Raw genomic sequence first — 23,521 nt, 5'->3', positions numbered from 1 at the left:
CATGTTTATGGTTCCATAATGAATATTTTATTATTCATTGTAGACATGTCATCTGAAGGCACAAGCAAGCATACAAGAAAATGAAATTTGTCACCAACATCACGTGACAGGTCTAATAAAAGTTATCGTTTATGGTATCAAAAAAATAAGGATGCCATAAATGACCATAGGAGAGCTACATATCATAGAATAACAAGTGAAGCCACTCTTCAAAATTATTTTATAATTCCTCGTAAGTATCATACTATGGATGATATAATGTAAAGAACATTTCCTATTGATAGTTCATTATCAAAATATGCTCCTCATCAGCATAATTTTGTTGTTTGATGCTCTCCTAAAAATGTTCATAATATTGGGGAGACATCTTGCAATCGGGAAGAACATCATATCGATAACATGGATGCAAATATCCATCCTAACCCTTCCGTGTCTACAATTTCATGTTTCGGCCAAGGCCAAAGGTTGCAAAATATCCATGGTGGAGGTAATTATGACATTGTGTCTGATGATTTTGATGATAGTTTAATTGGGCTTTTGATTGATAATTTGGAGCCAGTTGATCAAAACATTGGATCTTCCAATCCTCCTTCTCAAAGTAATGTGGTCCCACCAAGAGAATCAGTCATCCCCGATCAATTCTCCCATGGAACAATGGAGGTAGCGCAATGATATTTTGAATTTTGTTGCAATAGTGGTTGTTTTATTACATTCCTCTATTTAAAAACTTTTCTTTACTAAAGTTATAAGCTATTTCCTTCTCATGGAATAGGATATAGCTAGTTTTAATAGAGGTCTGAAATTAATTCCCAAAGTGTTCCATCAACTAATCTGAGAAGTGAAGATGAAGCATGTCATAACCTTCCTGGGCATTCTCCTCCATGATAAAATCACCAAACTAATGTAAATTTTCAATGTTTTTTATTTTCTTTTCATTTTTTTAATTTCTAGTTGGTTGGACATTGAATTTTATGGCATACTTTATTTCTTTGAATAGGACACAACTCAATTCATTAGAGGCATACAATTAACTTCGTAGATGTTCCATCTACTGATGTTAGAAGTGAATAGGAACCATCTCATAGCGTTCATCCACATCGTCAAACAAATGTGAATGTTGAGTGCAATTGATATTTCTCTCATATTTTCATTTATAGTTGGTTGGACACTGTATTTTATGACCTTTTATAGAAAAAACAAGATTTCATCTGGTCGGGTTGGAGAATTGGAATCCAAAACATCAAATTGTAAAACTAATGTAGATGTTCAATGTATTTGATTTGCTTTCCATTTTTAAACTTTATTTGTTGGACATTCAGTTTTCTAATGTATTCTATTTTGTTGAAACAAGAAACAACTCATTTGAATAGAGGCATAGAGACTAACTCGCCAAATGTTCCATTCACTAATGTTAGAAGCGAAGAGAAACCATCTCATGACCCTCATCCACATCAAGAAACAAATTTAAATTTTGAATGCATTTGATTTTTTTTTTCATTGTTTTCATTTATAATTAGTTGGAAATTAAATTTTAAAATATTTTATGACAAAGAGACCTTTACATCCTCTCAGGTTCATGAATTGCAGACCTTAAATTTGGAAAGGCCTTCTCATAGATCCATTCATCATGCTTCAAATTTGGGAAGGGAATCTCATGTTCCTGAAGATGAAGTACATTTTGGTAGAAATTTTACTCTTCCAAATGGTTCTCAACATGGTCTGGCCAATAGAGATCATATTAATTTTGATGAAAACATGATTGCAATGCATAAAATATTTCAAGGAAAGATAGATAGCTTATCAGTTGTCCAAATGTGCCACATTTTCCAACAATCATATCCCAGAATCTAGGTTTTGAGACATTCTAAAGTACCTGTTTTCAGACGATGTAAGAGTGAAAGAGATGCCCATCATTTTTATCGATATAACAGCATGGATCCTGGTGATCAACCTCAAATTTTAAGAGTTCTTACTCAAGTTGAATAAATGCTAATCACACGTGTGAATCCTATTTTGCAAGTGACACATGCTCAAGGTGGGCAATATAAGTATAATGGTCATACAATTAGCTTTCCTCAAGATATTTGTACAATTGTATAAATTCTTCCCCGACATGTTGAATATATTGACTTTCTAATTGTGAGGAGACATGCTGCTTAATCTAAATATAATGAATGTTATGTCAAAATATCTCAAGTGATGGCTGCATTACTTTTCAAAATCCAACATGATCAATATTATCGAGATGTTGTAATTGACTGTGATTTAGTGAATGCTCTGCCCGAAAGATCAACAAATGTCTCCTCTAGGCTCAAATTTGTTGATTGTGATATCGAATAATCTGAGATCAATGCAACTAATAATGAAGGGTTGTCTGCTGAGCGTTTGCCCTCTCATCCTTATTCTTTTGTTACTTTCCTACCAAATGAACGAAGGTAAGTGGAAGAAATTAGAGCATTTCTTGATAATGTTGATTCTTCACATGTTCAAGACATCGATTGGCCCAATATTGCAACCTCTCCTATGAATGAATATAATACAGAGGGGTTATTAGATATGGAATTCCCAAAATTGTTCCCCACTAGTGATGCTGATTGGTTGCAACCATGTATTTGTAGTGTTGAACTTCATGAGTATGTATTGCATCTTCTTAGGTACTATGATCAAAGATTTGGAAGCCATCCTTGCTTTCGATATTACCTATTGAACATTACCTTGTGACATCGTAGCCAAGTGACTGCTGCAGTTTTTGTAAAGAAACATTTACATGATTACTCACCTACAACAATTGAAGAGTTGTGTCACCAACTTTATGATTTACTAGATAACAAGTTGGTTGAGCATCTTATGTGGTTTGGTTCTTCTATGAGAGGTACTAGGACATACTGGACTAAGTGTCAAGCTGAATTGACTGACATGATTACTCAGTTGGCATGTCCATATTTATTTTTTACTTTGAGTGCAGCTGACACAAAGTGGCCAGAGTTGCATAAAATCATGCGCATACATTCACATTCTCATTCTTTAAATGAGCATTGTATGAAATTTTATATTGTTATCTAGTACCCTCCTATTGTTGCCACATTTATGCACCATAGATTCAATATTTTTCGAGAGGAATTTATCCAAAAATATCTTAAAGCTAAAGACTTTTGGTACAGGTTTGTGTTGTTGAATTTATTTTTTATACTTTGTCAATTTTTTATTATGATTCTATTTAAATTTTTTGTAGTAAATATATCTTCATTCTCTTCTATTTATATTGTTTGTAGTAAATATATCTTCATTTTCTTTAGATATGAGTGGCAGCATAGAGGTTCAGCACATATCCATGGTTTCCTATGGTTGAAAGGCGCTCCTAACATGGAAATACTTGACTGGTCAAATGATTCTGATGTACAACTTGCAAAGAGATTCTTTGACAAGTATGTAACTGCATGGAATCTAGGTGACATACATCGTCGCAACATAATGGTTCCAAGAAGCCTGAATGATGACCCTTTCCTATTGAATATTGATAATATTTTCTCTTGCAATCCTCAGAATGATTATGGAGAATTTCAAATTTCTGAAAGTTATAATCATATGTTAACTAGAATGTCAAATTCTATTGGCTCTAAGGATCATGCTTTATGTGCAAGTTTCTTGCAGAAACGATTGTTTATCGTGGCATTGGAGTAAAAGAAATGTGCCATATGTTGCTTAAGCTACCTCTTGTTGTTTGTAGTCGGAAATTTGTTTCCTTAAATGTTGGAAGAAAGGTTTTCAAGAAAATGTCAAGGGATGGCTTGCAATGGTCATCTGAGAATACTTTTCTCAACATTATCAGAAGAGAGCTTTTTTCCTTGAACCTCTATCTTTGATAGAAACAACAAGATCTTAGACATTTGATAGTAAGCATAAACAAGATCCATGGAAGCCCAGAGATGTCCATGCTATTGTTTAGGTTTGGACACGATTTTATTCTATTCTTGGTGAGGTTTCAGATGAATTTGAAACCTTTTGTTGGACAAAATTTCTCTTGTACAAGCCATTTCATGACATTCCTGCAGAAATTGGCCTTTCAGCTGAAATTATTATTGAAAATTGGAGGAATTTTTTATATTGAGGATGGCATGTTGATTGAAATCCATCAATTATCAACAATATTGAAGATGAAGAAGATGGTGATTTTGATAACCAAGAAATGAACCTTGAATATTATTTTCAAGAATGGCATATTTTCTCTCACTTGGTTCCACCAAATGATGTGAATGTTTCTGATCTTCACACCCTTGGTCGAAGGGACTTTGATATATCCTTTGACCCAGAAACTACAACTATTTCTGATGATGTTGTAGAAGAAGCTATTAATTTTATAAGGAATGCAAAATCAAGGGGTGATATTGTTGACCTTTCAAACAGATCATTTTCATATCTTGATTCATTGTTGGAAAAACAATGACTCTCTTTTCAAATTGTTTTAAGGCGCTTTGCTAAATATGAGATTTGTGAAGCTATTCTTATGATTGTTCAGGGCATTGCAGACACTAGGAAGTCTTTCCTTATCCATTTTATTTTTGAATCTCTTTCTAATTTGTCAAGTAATGGAAGAAGCCCTTTGCTTCTTCTTGCCCCAACAAGAATATTTGCTTTTAATATACATGAAAAAACAATACACTCAGCTCTAAACATTTCGATTAAAGATATGTAGCCACTACAGGGGAAGTCACTAGAAGCATTCCAAGAATAAATGAGACATATTTGATATATATTGATTGATTAAATGAGATTTCTAGGATCAAGGTTGTTTATGCAAATAGATGCTTCATTACGAGAAGAATTTCTAGAGAAAAAGAATTGTCCTTTTGGTGGCAAATCCATCATCCTTGTGGGCAACCTTGGCCAACTACCTCCTGTGAGAGATAAGCCTTTGTATGCAAGTAATACAACAGGGAAAGTCTTGTGGAACAAATTCAACATTTTTTCCACTCTTCACAAAATCTTTCACTGATAAGGGAATAATGAGAAACAATCTTGCTTTCTCAATAACATAAGAAATGTAGAACCTTTTCTTGAAGATTGGGAGTTTCTTATGTCACAGGTTGATATGAGGTTGCATCCTAGAGAAAGGGATTTATTTAATGCAATAGTTCACATGTTTCCAACAAATAATTTGGTCTCCTTCCATAACAGGCATATCTTAAAATTATTAAATTCTCCAATTGTATGATGTATTATTGAGCATTCAAGGTGTTCAAAAATCATTAGTTCTGATGATGATCAAATGGGTCGTGAAGTTTTGTTGTGTCGTGGTCAGTGTGTTATGTTGACATGTAATTTGTGGGTTTAAGGTGGCTTGGTGAATGGTGAACTTTGCTATGTTAAGGATATATTTTATATGCCTACCTCTAAGCCACCTCAGCTTCTAATGTTCACAAGTGTTGTTTTTGATAAGTATTTTGGTGTTCCAGTTAATGCAAGTAGTCCAAACATTGTGCATATTACACCAGTGATAAGAGTAAATCAAAAACAAATTCCTTTGAATATGGCATGAGCTCTTACAATCCGCAAGTCACAGGGATTGACTTTAGAATGAGTGTTAGTTGATATTGGGAATAAAGAACAACAAGGCCTTATCTTCACAGCCATATCAAGAGTGAAATCAATAGATGGTTTATGCATTGCATTGGCTTTCCCTTTTCAACATTATGCCAAGATGAAAGATAGTGCATATGTTACAATTAGGAAGAAAGAAGAGTGATTGAAGTCCATATCGCTATGACATACAACTAATAACGTTGTGACCTTTTTTATAGTATGTTTTCTGAATTGCTTTTACTGTCCTCTTGATTTAATTTTAATATAATAATCGTTTTCATATATTTATGAGATTAATACATTCATCATATTCATAGTAATATTTGAGAAAGTTGTTTACATTGTTTGTCATGTTGTTCAATTTGTTTTTTTTTTTGAGTGGTTATTGTTCTTTTCTTTACAACAAACCATTCAGACATAAACAACGAGTTATATGAACCAATCATTCAAAATCAATTTTATAAATGGTTCATATTGAAATTAATATTGTGGATTCATATTACATCATGAAATGCAAAAATGGAGGCTGTGAATATTGGCCATCAATGTGGTCAATATTCATTTTTTGAATATTAGCCACTATTTTATTCTATTTGCACAATTTTTTCCATTGTTTTTTGAAATGAGGTTTATATTTGTAGAATTTTTTATATCATTTGGTTCATGTAACATTAGATTATTTTATAGCATGAGGTTTATAAGGTTAGGTTTTTAACATAAATAAAAATGGGGTGTTATGTTTTATGTGTGTGTGTGTGTGTGCGTGTGTGTGTGTGCGCGCGCGCGCGCGCGCTTATTTGTTTGTGCGTGTCTATATTAATTTTGCTTTTGTTTGAAGATGTGGACAATAATGATGTCATCTATTATTCCACAATAGTGCACAATATTCTTGGAGCAATAAGTTTTCTTTCGTATCTTCAGAATAAATTTGATAGAAAACATGGGTTCCATCTTCCTTTTATTGATGAGCATCTTCGTGTGCTAGATGAAATGAAAACACATGTAACATACTTGTTACATGTGCATCAGAGGGAGTATGGGAGGAGAACAAGAAGGAATTGGTTGGAAAGCATTAAGTATTGTGATCCTCATCCTGTTGATTTGAAATGGTGATTCTTTTTTCATTGGTTTGGTTATGTTTTGGAAGAGACTATTCCATAGATGACTTTTGATGGAGTGGTTCAAGTTCAATTTTGTAGTGGAATTATTTGATGTAAAGAAGAAATTTATATATGTTAAGGCTTGGTGTTCTTTCTGTGGTTACAATGTTTTTTTCCTCATTGTTCTTGTTATGTATAAAATTGTATATCTCTCATCTTAGAATATCACATCATGTCGTTCTTCTTTAAATCCAGTGTGTGAAATTTAGATGTGTTTTTCGCATTTATGTTCCTTTGCTCCAATGGCGGTGTTACTATTTTATTTTTTTCTCTTGCATTTGTAATTGTTTTGGTCTTTTGTATGGATCCCTTCATGAGTTTGTTCATGTCTTTCATAACTGAAAATATTACTGATTTTTATAATATTAATTTTGGGCCTTCATGTTCTTGTTGTTTATATCAATATTCTTTAGATTTATACTATTAATATATTGATGTATTCATAATAATGTATTTATCCCTTAAAATTTATTTATTGTTTATAATGTAGTGATATAAATGTGTTATTATTAACATGTTGATGATTTACCATGTTTTAATGCTTTATAGTGTATTATTATTAATGTATTCATCTTATTTTTTTGTATTGTTGTCTTAATGGTTTACAATGTGGTTCTTATATTGATTGTTATTTATGTTTATTATTATTGTTTTGTATTATAACATTATTTAAGTTTATAATATTGATGCCATGGATTTAGGGCTTAGGGGTTTTAAAATATTTAATATGACATATATTCTCTCATTTTCAAAACCAATCAGTGTGAGTGTTGTCGAACGTTGTGTTATAACGAAGATTCTCTTCAGATGAAAACCATAATCAACCATGGTGAATCATGGCCAACCATGGTCCAATGTCGCATTGTAACAAAGATTGTCTCAATATGAAAATAAACAATGGTTAAGGATGGTCATTGATATTTATTTTTCGATCTATAATATTTATCACGAGGTTTAAACAACTTATGTTTAAAATATTAATCCATTGGGGTTAAAATATCAATCCTTCCTATTTTTAATATTGATCCCTTGCATTTTTTGATCCCATAGGTTTATAATATTTTTCTCTTGGGTTTGTAATATTAAATGCTTGGTTTTATTTGTTCTTTTAGTTTATAATATTAATAATTCCTTTGGTTTATTTTATCCCTTGGGTTTATTAATCCCACGACTTTAAAATATTAATTGCTAGGGTTTATTAATCGTTTAGGTTGTTAATATTAGTTTGTTGAGTTTATTTATTCCTTGGGTTTATTAATCATTTGTTTTTATAATATTAATGCCTTGGGTTTATAATATTAAAAATGCATTGGGCTTATTCATCCCTTGTATTTATAACATGAATAATCCCTTTGATTTATAGTAATAATAATCCCTTCTGTTTATTAAACCCCAATATTAATGGTTTAATCCATTAGTTTTATAATATTTATCCTTTTACTTTATTTATTCTTTGTGTTTATAATATTAATAATCATGCGAGTTTATTAATCCTTTGTTTTTAGAATATTAATTCCTAGTCTTTATTAATCTCTTGTGTTTGTAATATCAATCCATTGTGCTTCTTGATCCCTTAGGTTTTTAATATTTATCCCTTGGGTTCACTAATTCCTTGGGTTTATAATATTAATAATCCCTTTGGTTTATTAATCCCTTGAATTTAAAATATTAATTCTTAGCGTTTATTAATCGCTTCGGTTTTTATTTTAGTTTGTTCGGTTTATTGATTCATGGGGTTTATTAATAGCTTAGATTTATTAATACTTTGTGTTTATAATATTATTTTGTTGGGTTTACTATTTCCTTTGAGTTTACTATTTCCTTGTGTTTACTATTTCCTTGGGTTTATAATATTAAATGCTTAGGTTCATTTGTTCTTTAAGTTTATAATATTAATCCCTTCGGTTTAATTCCTTGGGTTTATCATTTAATCCCTTGGGTTTATTAATCCCCAATATTAAGGTTTAAATAATAGTCCTAAGGTTTAATATTAATCCCTTAGATTCACAATGTTTATCCCTTGAGTTTATTAACCTCTTGGGTTTATAATATTAACAACCCCTAGGGTTTATTTATCCGTTGTGTTTATAATACTCATAGTCATCTGGGATTATCAATCTTTTGGGTTTTAAATATTAATTCCTAGGCTTTATTAATCTCTTATGTTTTTAATATTGATCCCATGCAATTTTTGATCCCTTGGGTTTATAATATCAAATGCCTGGGTGTTTTCATTCTTCAAGTTGATAATATTAATAATTCCTTTACTTTATCATTGAATCCCTTGGTTTTATTAATCCCCCAAGCTTAAAATATTAATTACTAAGGTTTATTAATCGTTTGGGTTTTTAATATTAGTTCGCTGGGTTTATTGATTCCTTGGGTATATTGATCCATTGCATTTATTAATTATTTGTTTTTATAATATTAATGCCTTGGGTTTGTCATATTAATGATGCCTTGGGTTTTTTGATCTCTTGTATTTATAATATTAATAATCCCTTGGTTTTATAAAACCCCAATATTAAGGGTTCAATATTTGTCCAACTAATTTTGATTATGTCAATATCACAATAGATTAATCTAATATGGAAATCAAACATGGTCAACCATGTTTATTTTAGGGTTTATAAGAGTCATGATAGGGTTTATATGTGTTTGATTTATATTTTTTATCCCTTAGGTTTATTATTCCCTTGGGTTTCTAATATCAATCCCTGGGGTTTATTGATCTAAGGTTCATATTCCTAGGGTTTAATATTATTCAGCATTGTGACAAGGATTGGCTTAATATGAAAATCAACCATGCTCAACCACATTTATTTTAGTATTTGTAATATTTATCTAAGGGTTTTTATACCTTGGGTTTATAATATTACTCCCTTAGGTTTAATATTATTCCCTTGGGTTCAAAATCCCTTGGGGTTTTAGTATTAATCCCTTGGGTTTATTATTACTTTGGTATTATGATATCAATTCTTTGGGTCTATTATTCCCTTAGGTTTATAAAATCAATCATGGTCAACCATTGTCAATCATAGCCAACCATGATCAACCATGGTTGAATGTCGCATTGTGACAAGGATTGTCTCACCATGAAAATAAACCATGTTTATTTTAGTAATTGTAATATTTATATTAGGGTTTAACAATGTTGGGTTTATAAAATTAGTCCCTTGGGTTTAATATTATTCCCTGCGGTTCATAATCCCTTGGGTTTATGTTTCCCTTGGGTTCATAATATCAACCCCTTGGGTTTAATATTAATTTGGGTTTATAATATCAATCATGGTCAACCATGGTGAACCATAACCACCCATGGCCAACCATGGTTAATCATGGTCACATCTCTCATTATGACAAAAATTGTCTCCATATAAAAATCATGGACAATCATGGACAATCACGGTCAACCATGGTCAGCCATGGTTGATGATGGTCAAACATGTTTTATAGAATCAAACATGGTCAACCATGGTCAATCGTGGTCAAAAATGTTTGAACGTTGTGTTATGACAAAAATTGTCTCTATGAAAATCAACCATGGTCCAATGTCGCATCATGACAAAGATTGTCTGGATATGAAAATTAACAATGGTTAACCATGGTCCAACATGGCATTGTGATAAGGATTGTCTCAATATGAAAATCAACCATGATCAACCATGGTCCAACATTGCATTGTGACAAAGATTGTCTGGATATGAAAATTAACCATGGTCAACCATGGTCCAACATGGCATTGTGATAAGGATTGTCTCAATATGAAAATCAACCATGGTCAATCATGTTTATTTTAGTGTTTATAATATTTATATTAGGGTTTATATATGTTGGGTTTATAATATTAGTCCCTTGGGTTTAATATTGTGCCCTTGGGTTCATAATCCCTTGGGATTTTAGTAGTAATCCCTTGGGTTTAATCTTGTCCCCTTGGGTTCATAATCCCTTGGGATTTTAGTATTAGTCCGTTCAGTTTGTTACTCCCTTGGGTTTATAATATCAATCCATTGGGTTTATAAATATTAATCATTATAAACCATGGTCAATCATAGCCAACCATGTTCAACCATGGTAAAACCATATGGATATGGAAATCAACCATGGTCAACCATGGTCCAACGTTGTGTTCTGACAAAGATTGTCTCGATATGAAAATCAATCATGGTCAACCATGGTTAACCATGGTCCAAAATTGCATTGTGACAATGATTGTCTCTATATGGAAATCAACCCTTGGGGTTTTAGTATTAATCCCTTGGGTTTATTGTTCGTTTGGGTTTATAATATTAATAGCTTGGGTTTATTATTCCCCGCTCAACCATGGTTTATTATGATGTCAACCATAGTCAATGATGCTCCAACATTGAATTATAATAAGGATTATCTCAATATGAAAATCAAATATGATCAATTATGTTTATTTTAGTGTTTATAATATTTATCTTGGTGTTTTTATACATTGGGTTTATAATATTAGTCCCTTGGGTTTAATATTATTCCCTTGGGTTCATAATCCCTTGGGGTTTTAGTATTAGTCCCTTAGGTTTATAATATCAATCCATTGGGTTTATAATATTAATCATTGTCAACGATGCTCAAACAAGGCTAGATATGGAAATCAACCATGGCCAACCATTGTCGGATGTTGCATTGTGACAAAAATTGTCTCCATATAAAAATCATGGACGATCATGTTCAACCATGTTTTATAGAACCAAACATGGTCAACCGTGGACAACCATGGTCAATCTTGGGTTTTTAGTATTAATTCCAATGGTTTATTATTCCTTTGGGTCAAACACAGTGAATCATAGTCAACCATGGTCAAATGTCGCTTTGTGACAAAGATTGTCTTAATATGAAAATAAACCATGGTCAACCATAATCCAATACCACATTGTGACAAAGAATTAATTATTATTATTAATTATTAACATTATTAATTATTATTATGTAAAAATGAATTAATTATTATTATTATTATTCAATTAATTAATATTCACATTATTATTATTTACCAATATTTAATTAAAAAAAATATTATTATTGTTTAACAATAATTAACTATTTAACTATTATTTATTCATTTCTATTATTATTATTATTATTATTATTATTATAACTTATAAAATAAATAAATAAAATACAAATATTTGTATTTTTCTAAAAACAATAATAATTTTTTTTAGTAAAATAAATAATTATTTATTTACATTTTAGAAAATTTGAATAATAAATTATTTTTATTATTAATTAGTATTACTAATATCTATATTTTTTTATTAAGTTTGGTAGGACTCTCTTATTTTCAATTTTACATGTCCATTATCCACCCGACAATGAGGGAAGGTAGTACAAGATTTGAACCCAAGATCTCTGGTTCGATGAGACTTCATTCCATGGCCATCACCACTTGAGCCACCCAAACAGATTAGTATTACTATATTATTATGAATTAATATTATTAATATAAGAATAATATAATATTATTATAATAATATAATATTGTTATGAGTTATTATTATTATAGTATTAATATAATAATAAAAAAATATATAAATATATAAGAATATGGTTGTTATTATTTATATAGTTATTAATAATCATAAATAGTTAGTTTTTGAAAAAATGAGTTGTCTTTAGTGCGACTTTTTGGAGTTGCCGCTATAAAAAATTGATGTGAAATCTTGATTTGTGTTATTTAAACTATTTTTTTGACTGTATATATGGATTTAGCACCCTTAAAAACCCCTAGGGCACTTCTATTGCCTAGGGGTTATGCATCAAACTTGTGATTTCAATGAATTCCTGTTGGATATTATAGAAATTAGACGGGAAAAATCCACCAGAAAAGCTTCCAAAATGTCGCACTAAAGATAATTGGTTTAAAAAAATACACATAATAATTATTAACGCTTTTGATATAAGTGCATATCAATCACATTGGAAAATGTAGTTATATATATGCATCATATACCAATATGATTGTATATATGGCCTATAGCAATCATATTGATAAATGTAATTATACTAGTTCAATAATACTATGCAATTCAAACTTTTATGTGAAAGGTCGTTGTATACAATGCATGACGCACCTACGAGAGAATACACTTCTCTCTCATACCACACAGTAATAAACCTTTTAGGTGAATGGTAGCTATGTACAATGCTCTTTATATGGTGCATGATGCACGGACCAGAAAATACATTTCTTTCTCATACCACCATTCTGTATAAGGAGGTTTATGATGGACGGCCATAATGGCAAGAAGTTTTTTACAGATTAAGTGGGGAGTTAGGTGAGGAGATTTATGTACGGCTGAAAACTACACTAGACATAACTGTTGAAAAAAAGATGACAAGAAAAAGCGACACTTTTTGCTATTACCATGATTGGCACGGTGCCACATAAATCATTTTTGTGTTTTATATGGACATGATATATTCGCGGCGTTGTATTCACATTGCTCCATGAAAACCACATGTTTATTTTCATTTCAAACCAAATACAAATAGTATCGTCTATTGAGGCACTAGAATTCCTCGGACGGTCAAAAGTAACCTAAATCTGCTCAAAAAAAATTCAAAAATCTTACAGTGGTAATATTTGAATCATATTTTTTATGGTGGAAATGAATTCGACACTTTCAAAAAAAATTGGGGCACTTAAAATCTTGAATTTCGATAGCTGTAATCTAGATTTACAAAAATCCCCACATAATTTTATCAAACTTTTACCAAAATTTCAATGATTTTCGAGGCAAATTTGAGGATGGTTAGACAAAGACTGTGTGATACAACGTGAAAAATATGAAGCTACGAAATACGAAAAATGAATCATAAATGAGTAGTCTACCTAAGCGAAGGAATTGCCTGGAAACCTCCGTCGACTAGAAAAATTTCCGACTCTGACCATCGGTATTTTTTTCCTCAAACCTCGAGCTCTGTCACTTCGTGCAGGAATGTTCCAATTCTTGTTCGAATTCTCTGGTAATCCGATGTGATTGTCAAGGCTAGTCGAGTTAAGGCAAATGTGGCAGGTAGGTCAAGTCAAAACACTGCACATTCCTCCAATTTGAAAAACCATTCTCCCTACAAAATGAGCTTAGTGAACTCCATTCTCAAAACATGAAGACACGAGGACCTGAAAGTGGCTCAACATCGTCCATTGATCGAATCCTCATTAGAAAATTTATATTCCCTATTTTGTTGATAGGCGCACATATTTGATCGATGGGTCCACCCATTTTGACATTGCACACAGACATCACAGATTGATGGCTTCCTTTGTTTCAGGGCTAGACACACATACTCCTTACTGTAACATTGCTCCAAAAGTTCTCCATCAGAGACCTCTCAGACAGAGGCTTCCCATCCTTTCCAGTCGATAAGATATTGTTCAATATTTTCAACGCATTCCTCAACTAACTCAACCTTCATCCTCTACAAAATTGCCCCTGCTTCAGAATCCAAACCATTCATTCCCCCCTGCCCCCTCCACTTCCTCTTACATTTTCCCTCATTAATTATCCTAACTCCTCCCCTACTCCAAATCGACAAATGCCAATGAAAACTTCTACCATTTCTCCCCAAATTAATCTCCTTCTCCACCTTCAATCTTCCCCTCTCCTTTCAAGTTCCCTATCTTCAACAATTCAATTTCACGACCTTCATTGATTTCATCCAATCTCCTCCTCTTCATCAATTCCATACCCTGCAACCAATTGCTTTCATTCCATTTTCTCTTTTTCAACAATTCAACATACCAAGCCCGATTTTCTATAACTTTCTGCTCTAAATTAGGTGTGTTCTCTCTAGCAAATTTGGGTTCTATTCATGATCTTGGTTCTAACAAATATGGGTTCTATTCATGATTGTACGATTTTCATGAGGAACAATGTTCTTCTTGTGTTTTAGTTAATTGAGCTTCTTTAGGTTTGACTTTCATTGTGAGAGATTTAGAAAGTCAATTCTTGATGCAGTTTCCTACTACTTTTAACCAAATACAACATGAATTCAAATGTGTAGTGATCGTAGTGGTTTCATGCTTGTCATATATGCTTATAGTTTCGATCTTATTTTATTTTTCTCAGAGTAACTAGCCGATCTTCTTTATTTACAATTTTTTTTAATCTTAATCTAACTGTATTCTTTTTGCCATTAGCCTAATGTAGATAAATATTATGGCATTATCCTCCAAGTTGTGTGATAGAATTATGCACTATTATATTTATGCTCTTTTCCCACAACATGCATGGGTGTGTTATGTTTTCATTAGGTTACACTGGGATAGTCCCTGCCGTATGCTTTATTCTTAGGAAATGTTTGTTCTGCATATTTTGCAGAAGTATTTTTCAACTTTAGAATATGCATATATGCCCTTTGGTCTTTCAAAGAGATAACCTTATTGGTTTATGTTCATTGAAGCAGATGGATTTACCTTCCAATAGCTTTTCTCCCTTCCATTTATGGATAAGTTGCAAATCTCTAATTTCCTAAAAAAATATGTAAAATTCAATACTTCTTTAGTGTATACAATCTGCATATGTTTTGGTTTCATTTTTGTGAAGCCTATTGTTGATTTTCCAATCCATGGAAAGCCAGACTTAATAAATTTTCTTTATCAACCTTAATACTTCTCTAAGGACTAATTTGGACATAAGGTACAAGTCTTTCTTGCTAGATTCAACTAATTAAAGTCAATTATCTCGGAGTAGTATGTGAGCTTCTTTAAGAGACTGCGAGATTATTTTATGTTTTCACATAAACAGGTTTTAGCTTAGCGGAAATTGCTAATAGATTCATGTCCAAAATATAAGTATTTTGATATTTACTTTAATTTATGTGGTTGCTTAAAATGCTCTAAGTAGTTGAAGATAGTTTACACTTTTCCAGTAATAATTGCATCATCTTCTCAACCTTTTGGGAAAGTCTTAATTGTGCTACAATGGATACTAGTGTTTGGCACTTGCCCTTCTTAGGTCACGATTATGTTGGTTACAGTTTATATATAAACTACTATAGATTACAGTGTCAATTTTCAGTCTATAACTAGCAACTGGTCAATTCCTTGATCATTATAGCACCAAGAAGCATTGAATCCCTTGAGGCCAACAAGATCCCAGATTGATTGTATAAGGGGGTTTTTGCAACCACGATGGTCTCAACACCTCTTGGTGCTACATTAACTAGGTATTTAATATGTTTCTAGTACTATGTTAATTTTCAGTTTGAGAAGGTATTTTTCAGTCTATAATTAATCTCTAGTTTAGGAAATGATAACATTATAGTTGTTGTATGAGCAAAATATTCTGATCATGTCTGTTAATGAAAGTGGATTGAACTTCTACAAAAATGCTTTGCTCTAGCCTTTTCTTATTCTGCTCGTGTCTTACTTTGTTATGTTCTTGTCTTACTTTTTTATTTATATACTTCTTATTAATCTCTTTCTCACATATCTATGTTTGTTAGTTAGTTCTTGTACAACTACATATTCATAGTTAGACATGACATGGGATCTCCTCCTAAAAATGCTAATGTTTTCAAATCTAGGTTATAGGGATAGAGGGATAACCATAGAATAGAAGTATGTACACTATTCTATTGGTATATTTTTATGATGTTGTTTAGTGATTCCGCTAATGTTAGATATGTTAATCTTTGAAGAAACTTTAGGAACTTTATAAAAGTTCAATTTTAATTTGAATTATAAATATGTATTCACATTGTCTGTACATTTTGAATCCTATTGACTAGTCTTGTGGTGATTCGATGGATATATATATATATATATATATATATATATATATATATATATATATATAGTTTTTTACAAAGAAAACATATTTTTTATCGATAATCAAACTGAAATTACATATTTCAAGTGGAAAGAACACTTTCATATAGTATTTCACTTTCCATCAAGCTGAAGGTCACCAAACGACTTTAGTCAAAAAGTTTTTGGTCCATTCCACACTCAAGTACTAAAATCTCTAGGATTTCAAGTTTCTGGTCATAAGAACAATGAAGGAATTAAAAAGGACAATAGTATTGATATATTGGTTCCATTATATCATTCTTGTTGAAGGTTGACTCCATCCTTGTTGAAGTAGATTTGTTTAAATACTTATCCACAAGCGCACATTGTGTAGTGTGGCATGTGTTGTGTATCTCTTGCTGTGAATCTCAAGTTACTGTAAAAATTTGGTCGCGTTGTATGCTTGATGACCTTGGAGTTAAAGAATCCAATTACAATTGAGACTTAAGTTCTCCCATCTTAAAATCAAAATCCACAAAGTTGATAGTGAGATATGTTTCATTTCTCCATTGTGTTTTCATTTGTTTCTGTGAAGCACTTATATTATTGTTTGTCTCTTGGTTCCACAAAACAACAATGCTTGAGTTATTTGGTGACTCTTTGTTTCCTTTATTTGTTGCTCTCAAGGAATATCTTTGGTGGTTATTTTTGTTTAATATTAAGCCTCTCATGCCTTATGTAGACATTGTCAACTCGAGTTCTTTGTTGTTTCCTATTTGAATTTATATTCTTTAGGCTCTTGGACACCTACAATCTTGCAATTGTGAATCTCCTATGCTTTCATCTTGCAGCTCTTCTAAGCACAAAACTGACTTTAGAAATATGCTATGTTTCCTTGTTGTATGCCTTAAGAGTTCAATTTTTTATTTTTTTTTATACTTTTTTTTTTATCCTTTAAGTTCTTGGACACCTAGAATCTTGTAATTGTGAATTTCCTGTGCTTTCATCTCGCACCTTTTCTAAGCAAAAAGTTGGCACATAAATATTCTTTGGTTCCCCGTTGGAGACCTTGGGAGCTCAATTTCTCTGTTGTTATTTTATTTTATTTCTTGTTCTTACAACTCTTGGACACTTGGAATTTTGCAATTATGAATTTCCTTGACTTTCATCTTGCATCTTTGTAATCCGTAGCACAAAGTACAACCAAATCATTTGGGTTGTATATAGATAAAACCTAACAACCTCCTTTTCGATCAGTGGGGACTTGGTTGGTTGGTAAATTGATGGTGCTTGTTGGTTTCCATAGGTGTGTTATTTTCTTATCAATTCTCTATTGTCAATGATGGATTATTAATTATTGTTTCATTACATTACAAAATATTCAATCCTTTTCGTATCTTTATACTGATCTTAAAAGAAATAATTTTTAGATAGATTTGTATTCCCCACAATGCCCTAGAGTTGAACCCCATATTACGATGGAGTTAAACCAGTTCTCTTTTTGTTTTCACATTCAACAATGCAGATTTTACATCCAAATCCATATTTCAAGTAATGTTTATAGTTTTGGCATCTGTTACAAATCTAGCATACTCCAATACTTTGCTTTGGAGTAGCCCTTGGGTCAATTTTTCTCAATTCTCTTTTGTTGGATAGGTACTTGATGCTCATGTTTGAATGGTACATACTATAGAATGATATCTCCTTGTTGGCTATGGTGGAGTTGATATGTTTTCTGATTAACTAATGTATGATATTTTTAAGTTGTTTTTCCTTGTCCTGATATTTGAAAGGCATAAAAGGAAAGAAGAATGGAATGGTTAGTGATTGTTCAATTAATTAGAAATTAGTGGAATATATTAGGAATATACAACTAATTTTTTCAATTATATATCACTGAAAAACATGCTGAGTATTAAGAAATAGATAACTGCCTACTTGTCTAATATGAATTTATTGTTATCTTATTTTCCAAGTCTTTTAAGTGTAAAAAATGGTGCAAAAGTGGATTTTATGCATTGAAGTGTCATGCTTTCCAAATCCAATTCAAGTAGTTGTGAAATTTGTCCTTCACAATATGGAGACAAATCATGTGCTCCATAGAAGGAAAGAAGTACTTGGAAGGACAGAAAACAATGGAGCATACTACATTGCCCTTGTTGAAGGGATGAAAGAGGCAAAAAAACATGATGTCAATGATATTGCAGTTTTCACCAACTTGGAGCTAATATGTAATCAAATCAAAGAAATCTATTGGGTTCAAAAGGACAATTTAAAACCCCTTTATAGGGAAGCAATAAACTAGATTAGTCAATTTCAATATTTTACCATCGCTTACTTTGTAGACATCCACTACAACAGAAATCACTGATCAACATCAAGATAGGTCCCCAGTATGCGAATGGGTTGTTGTTATCATTTTTCTTGGGTCTATCATGGCATGGTTCTTTCACTAAAGAAGAACCCGTTAATGTATTATTTTTCCCCAACTTGTAATGATTATGGTTTTTTGTATGGGTGACAAATTTATGGAAAAATGTAATATATTCCATGTATATGGACAAATATATTTGAGAAAAGTAATTGGTTCATGGTCTTGTGATTGTCATTAAAACATTATGGTTACAATATGATTAGTTATGACACACATGGTTTTCTTCGAAATATTTTTCAACATATGTTGGTGCATTGCATAAGTTTGTGTTTATTCATGGTTGGACAAGTTTGTCCATGCTAGCTTTTGTTCACAACTATTTTTAACTATTAATGGTGTAACATTAGATGTGATTGTATTGTTGATGACTTGTAATGGGTTTTGATGTATTGTAATCGAATACCCTACTACTAATAATAGGTTACCACACACCTTGTACTGGATATCTGAAGGACATTTCTTTTTTGGAATAAATTGATTTCTTTAACTATTATATGAACAATGAATGTACACTGGGAATTTTATAAAAAAGGGCTCCCAAACACAACCACAAAAGTAAATTAGCTGTCTTGGAAACAAGTTGAACAAATCTGGTTTTTTCATTTATATATGCTTGATACATACTTGTAATAGTTAAACTATTTCACTTGCCTTGAACATTAATGATGTTGTTGGAATCCATTGACATCTCTGTTATTTCACCTGCTTTAGACATTACTGATGTTGTTGGCACCAATTGACATCTCTGCTTTAACTGATGGTGCCTCCACTAATGTTGTAAGTATCTGAGTAATCTCATCCATGGTGGGCCTGGCTAATGGATTTTCTTCAACACATGACTTTGCAAGTTTGGCCAGGGCCAAAGCCTGGTCTATGGCATATACTTCATGCAATGAAGGATCCATCCAACCCTTCAATTCTTTTGTTGGATTGTTGGCTTCCAACAAAGGGCCTATGGTTTCAGCCAAGAGAACTTTTGTTCCCTTCATCAATCTTTGTGGTCACTTTCCCATGAGAAATTTATTTAGGAGCCATGTACACAAGTGTACCTGAGCTATTATGCTTGGTACCCATGCTGAAATTTTCTATCTTGGCCTTCAATTCTTCATTCAACATAATATTGTTGCTTGTGATGTCCTTGTGCACATAACTAGGATGTTTTTGTTGTCTTGGAAACAAGTTGAACAAATCTGGTTTTTTCATTTATATATGCTTGATACATACTTGTAATAGTTGAACTATTTCACTTGCCTTGAACATTAATGATGTTTTTGGAATCCATTGACATCTCTGTTATCTCACCTGCTTTAGACATTACTGATGTTGTTGGCACCAATTGACATCTCTTCTTTAATTGATGGTGCCTCCACTAATGTTGTAAGTATCTGAGTAATCTCAGCCATGGTGGGCCTAGCTAATGGATTTTCTTCAACACATGACTTTGCAAGTTTGGCGAGGTCTAGAGCTTGGTCTATGGCATATACTTCATGCAATGAAGGATCCATCCAACCCTTCAATTCTTTTGTTGGATTGTTGGCTTCCAACAAAGGGCCTATGTTTTAGCCAAGAGAACTTTTGTTGCCTTCATCAATCTTTGTGGTCACTTTCCCATGAGAAATGTATTTAGGAGCCATGTACACAGGTGTACCTGAGCTATTATGCTTGGTACCCATGCTGAAATTTTCTATCTTGGCCTTCAATTCTTCATTCAACATAATATTGTTGCTTGTGATGTCCTTGTGCACATAACTAGGATGTTTTTGTTCATGTATATAATGCAATCCCATGGCCACATCAAGAAAGATATGGAGCCTCTTATCCAATGTCAAGAAGCGAGAAAATGAGGTTATAAATTTGTTTTTCATGACTAAACCACCATGAATCCAATCACTGAGAGACCCATTTTATGCATATTCAAACACCAGGTAAGAATGATCCTCACCTTCATTGCAGATCCCCGGGAATCGAATAAGATTATTTTGTTGAACTTGGCACAAACTTCTTAGCTCATCTGAGATCCCTTTCTTGATATTCTTAATAGCCAAAGGAGTACCACTCAAGTACCGTGGTAGAAAAAACCTTATATTCTACAATTAGGAATGAAGTTCTTAGTTTCTTTATTCAACTGATCCAATGTGTATGTAAGCATTAGAAAATCTGTTGTGCCTGTCATTTTCTCCTTGAAAACATTTTTCCCTCTGACACTTCCATCTTCTCGCTTGGGTATGATAGGCCTCTTGTAGTGATCCATTGTAGGTTATTTGAAGGACTTGTTTTTCTTTCTAGTGACCAAAAAAATTGCTCCAATTACACTTGTTGCTCCAAGTATTCCTATAATAATGTCAATGTATAGACCATGTTTTAATTTCTTATTCTTTATTTTATCCTTGATAACATTACTAGAGACATTATGAACTCCATGGATTGTTTCATATTGGATTCTTTTCATATATGATTTTACAACATAAATATTGCTGGGCTAATAGGAAACATTTATGTGATTAACATAACTAATATGAATGATGATGATAATAGTAATCTATCACAGAATAGTGATCATTTAGTTGAAAAAGTCAGTGGTAAGGTTCCAGGTTCTGATAAACAGTTTGTCACATTTTAGAACAAAGATCCTTAGACGGAGTCATGCTAAATATATGTTTACAGCTAAAAATATATGAGAGATGTTAGTCACTCACATGGCATAAATATGCACAAGGTCCGATTTTCTGAGGTTCCTCAACAAGATGCAATTAATGAAGAATTATTTGATATTGAAAAAAAATAGTTTGCTTCAGGTCTAAGTTAGATTTGTCACATTCCTGACACATGAAAATACAGATCATAAATATAATGTATTTAGCCTTGACAGAAACTCAGGAAATGCACTTAATCACATAATAGAGTAAATTTGACAATGGCTTAGATCTTAGAATTGTTAAAAAGTTGAGATCTTCATCTCATTTTTCTTATATTTATAGTTTCTTATGGTATACATGAAGATTTCATTTATAATACATACACTAGCTATGTTGCGCATGGAAAATTTATTTACAAACAATGATAAGAATACTTGTTGAATTCTAGCCATGAGTTTTCCAAGATGTTACACAAGACTTGACTGTTGAATTGGCCAAAACTTACGCAAAGCATTATCAAGTTGTCATAATCTATACAGTTGATATCAATTTTTTTTCATAGTTCTGCTAAGACATTGAAGGGGGGGGCATTGCTAAGACTTGCACCCACTTAGAATGTGTCTCATTATATTCCCATATTGTCACATGGGCACTTTCCAAAAATTCTAGGAGGAATGCCATGGATATATGTCCCACACAATTCACAATGTCTAGAGAATACTCAAGTGGTGATGGTAAAAGAGGGGGGTATTCATACCACAGGCCTTTGTGAGTATTACAGTCCACTACTTTTCCCCCTCTCTTCAAAAAATATACTATATATTCACCACCATATCATGATGTCAGGATGGAAGAATACTCCTTTAAGGGACTCGTCCAGACATCTGAAGCAATTACCTCCTTTGTTCAAAAACTACATAGCTCTATCATCGCTGCTAAATTTTGTTTCAAAAAGAATTTTCCATACCTTATGTCCTTTATGTTACAACTTATATATGGTTGACTCGAGTAATGTTTTGATGAATCATATACCTTCATGAAAAATGTAGGAAAATCACCATATATGAGTATTACCTTATATGAATTTTTAGATGCAACCATAGTGATAGCATGTATGGTCTGAGTAATATTTAGATATGGTAATATGCAACACTATCTAGTGAGAGGGTTGCACACAATGAAATTTCCAAGAGATGACCCAAAACAAATAAGTCCTCCTGCAGATGACATTAGTTTGCACTTCACATTTTTTGTTAGACAAGAGGGAATATTGATATGATGTCATTTTTTTGACATCTATGTCATCTAAAATGCCTTGATCAAACTTGGAGTCCACCACGTAGAACCATGGACAACAGAATGGGACTTTTCAACAAGAATTCAAAAAACTTGGAGAATATATCATTGAATTCCATCCTTTGCACACTGAACCAAAATTGAAGAAGGGAGACATAGGAAACCGTGCAAGAACCCTTGCTAATAAATCTTCATGAAGTTCAACACAAGATATGTTATCTATTATCATAGAATCCTCACATAAAATTGATGCATTTAACTTTCTCCTCTTCTGTTTTGACATGCTTTCAACATGAGTTACCATATTACTTATTTTTAGGAATACAAGAACCAACTGCTTCTCCATCACAATCCCTCAGTTTGATGTTGTTCCAAGCATAATGTTGCACATAAGAGGATGTTGGAAATAGTAACAAAGCTGCAAGAAATCTGCACTCAACAACTGAGCACAAGAAAAACAATGAGAATCACATTATATAAATCATATATCTATATATTGTATTTATTTTTTATATGATACTTATTGTTGATATATTTGGTTTGATCATGAAATTTTGGATTCTTGGCCAATCGAATTGTAGAAGAATTGTCAATGGATAGAGGAGTTGAAGTCTTTCATTTCTCCTATGAATCTTCAAGTATTTTGCAAAGC

General features: G+C 32.1%; 1 pseudogene; it reads right to left on the bottom strand.

The window, feature by feature from the left end:
- Window positions 1–21,985: 21,985 nt before the first annotated feature.
- LOC149243228 (F-box only protein 13-like) lies at window positions 21,986–23,260 on the bottom strand (annotated as a pseudogene).
- Between the last annotated feature and the right edge of the window lie 261 nt (window positions 23,261–23,521).

This window comes from Pinus tabuliformis, chromosome 8, assembly GCF_031772625.1.
Source record: "Pinus tabuliformis cultivar Carrire ecotype Pingquan chromosome 8, CPIR1, whole genome shotgun sequence".
NCBI lineage: Eukaryota > Viridiplantae > Streptophyta > Pinopsida > Pinales > Pinaceae > Pinus > Pinus tabuliformis.
Note: the sequence above shows the minus strand (reverse complement) of the source record. Positions and strands in the feature narration are given on the sequence as shown.